The following is a 2,500-nucleotide window of genomic DNA, read 5'->3' as shown; positions in this document are numbered from 1 at the left end:
TGATGGATGGATGGCTGGATGGATGGATGGATGGATGGATGGATGGCTGGATGGTGGATGGATGGGTGGATGATGGATGGATGGATGGGTGGATGGATGGGTGGATGATGGATGGATGGATGATGGATGGTGGATGGATGGATGGATGGATGGATGGGTGGATGGATGGATGGATGATGGATGGATTCAGATTCAGATTCAGATCCTTTATTGTCCCACACGGGGAAATTTACAGTGCAACAACAGCAGCAAGAGCACTCAGAGAAAAATAAGATAAAATCAAATAGAAATCAAATGGAATATACAAAGAGGATGTATATTTACAATAATCCAGATAAATGGATACTCGGCCTCTGTGTACCTGTACATAGTACAGAGGGTGAATACAATATACATATCAGAATATATAATATTCAGATTGTGTTAGCGGTTGTTATGTTTATTGTGCAGTCTGACAGCAGCCGGCAGGAAAGATCTGCGATACCTCTCCTTCACCCAGCGAGGGTGGAGTCAGGGTGTCCTGTAGGGGGGGGACGTGTTGTTCAACATGGAGGACAGCTTAGCCATCATCCTCCCGTCTCCCACCACCTCCACCCTGTCCAGGGGACATCCCAGGACAGAGCTGGCCCTCCTCACCAGTCTGTCCATCCTCTCCCTGTCCCTGTCCAGGGCACATCCCAGGACAGAGCTGGCCCTCCTCACCAGTCTGTCCATCCTCCTCCTGTCCCTGTCCAGGGGACATCCCAGGACAGAGCTGGCCCTCCTCACCAGTCTGTCCATCCTCCTCCTGTCCCTGTCCAGGGGACATCCCAGGACAGAGCTGGCCCTCCTCACCAGTCTGTCCATCCTCCTCCTGTCCCTGTCCAGGGGACATCCCAGGACAGAGCTGGCCCTCCTCACCAGTCTGTCCATCCTCTCCCTGTCCCTGTCCAGGGGACATCCCAGGACAGAGCTGGCCCTCCTCACCAGTCTGTCCATCCTCCTCCTGTCCCTGTCCAGGGGACATCCCAGGACAGAGCTGGCCCTCCTCACCAGTCTGTCCATCCTCCTCCTGTCCCTGTCCAGGGGACATCCCAGGACAGAGCTGGCCCTCCTCACCAGTCTGTCCATCCTCCTCCTGTCCCTGTCCAGGGGACATCCCAGGACAGAGCTGGCCCTCCTCACCAGTCTGTCCATCCTCTCCCTGTCCCTGTCCAGGGACATCCCAGGACAGAGCTGGCCCTCCTCACCAGTCTGTCCATCCTCTTCCTGTCCCTGTCCAGGGGACATCCCAGGACAGAGCTGGCCCTCCTCACCAGTCTGTCCATCCTCTTCCTGTCCCTGTCCAGGGGACATCCCAGGACAGAGCTGGCCCTCCTCATCAGTCTGTCCATCCTCTTCCTGTCCCTGTCCATGATGCTACTGGACCAGCAGACTATCCCGTAGAAGATGGCTGATCCACCACAGAGTCATAGAAAGTCCTCAGGAGGGGTCCCTGCACTCCCAAAGACCTCAGCCTCCTGAGCAGGAACACTCTGCTGTTGCCCTTCTTGACCAGGGCGTCTGTGTTGTGTGTCCAGTCCAGGTTATTGTTCAGGTGAACACCCAGGTACTTGTAGGACTCCACCACGTCAACATCCGTTCCCAGGATGTTCACTGGTGCAGGCGGGGGGTTGTTACGCCTGCGGAGATCCACCACCAGCTCCTTGGTTTTGCCAGCGTTGATCTGGAGGTTGTTCCGCAGGCTCCAGTCCACAAAGCCCTGAATAAGTTCCCTGTACTCTGTATCGTCCCCATCAGTGATGAGGCCGACAGCAGCAGAGTCGTCAGAGAACTTCTGGAGGTGACATGAAGATGAACTGTGTGAGAAGTCCGCGGTGTAGAGGGTGAACAGGAAAGGAGCCAGAACTGTTCCCTGGGGGACACCGGTGCTGCAGAGGAGCCGGTCTGACTGGGAGCCCTTCACCCTCACAAACTGTGGTCTTTGTGTGAGGTAGTCCAGGATGGATGATGGATGGATGGATGATGGATGGATGGGTGGATGGATGGATGGGTGGATGGATGATGGATGGATGGGTGGATGGATGGATGATGGATGGATGAGTGGATGGGTGGATGGATGATGGATGGATGGGTGGATGATGGATGGATGGGTGGATGGATGGATGGATGGATGATGGATGGATGGGTGGATGGATGATGGATGGATGGGTGGATGATGGATGGATGGGTGGATGGATGGATGAGTGGATGATGGATGGATGGATGAGTGGATGATGGATGGATGGATGGATGATGGGTAAATGGATGGATGGATGATGGATGGAGGGTGGATGGATGATGGATGGAGGGTGGATGGATGGATGCTCTGTTCTTCGTGGCTCTGTTGACAATGTGTAAAAATGAGACAGGAAGTGACATCATCAGTGCCTCTAGATTAACGCTGTTTTAATATTTCAAACTAAAACAACAACAGTTCCAGTTTGACACTTTATTTTTCTCTGCAATACGAACCGTCGCC

General features: G+C 54.0%; 1 protein-coding gene across 3 annotated transcripts in view; it reads right to left on the bottom strand.

Annotated features, from left to right (window-relative positions):
- LOC101072993 (zinc finger protein 397-like) overlaps window positions 1–2,500 on the bottom strand; it is a 10,698-nt gene that overhangs the window by 5,973 nt on the left and 2,225 nt on the right. The window contains exons 2-3 of one of the 3 annotated variants that reach the window (XR_003888536.1): window positions 2,494–2,500; window positions 2,304–2,362 (exon numbers count right to left, since the gene is read on the bottom strand). The exon at window positions 2,494–2,500 is cut by the window's right edge and continues 1,159 nt beyond it. The exons of 1 other annotated variant lie outside the window; for it this stretch is intronic. The gene's annotated coding sequence lies outside the window, so the exon portion shown is untranslated. Of the gene's footprint in view, window positions 1–2,303; window positions 2,363–2,408 lie in introns of those variants that run through there. One more of the 3 variants, XM_003965039.3, reaches the window with a different exon arrangement.

This window comes from Takifugu rubripes, chromosome 5 (genome assembly GCF_901000725.2).
Source record: "Takifugu rubripes chromosome 5, fTakRub1.2, whole genome shotgun sequence".
Taxonomy (NCBI): domain Eukaryota; kingdom Metazoa; phylum Chordata; class Actinopteri; order Tetraodontiformes; family Tetraodontidae; genus Takifugu; species Takifugu rubripes.
Note: the sequence above shows the minus strand (reverse complement) of the source record. Positions and strands in the feature narration are given on the sequence as shown.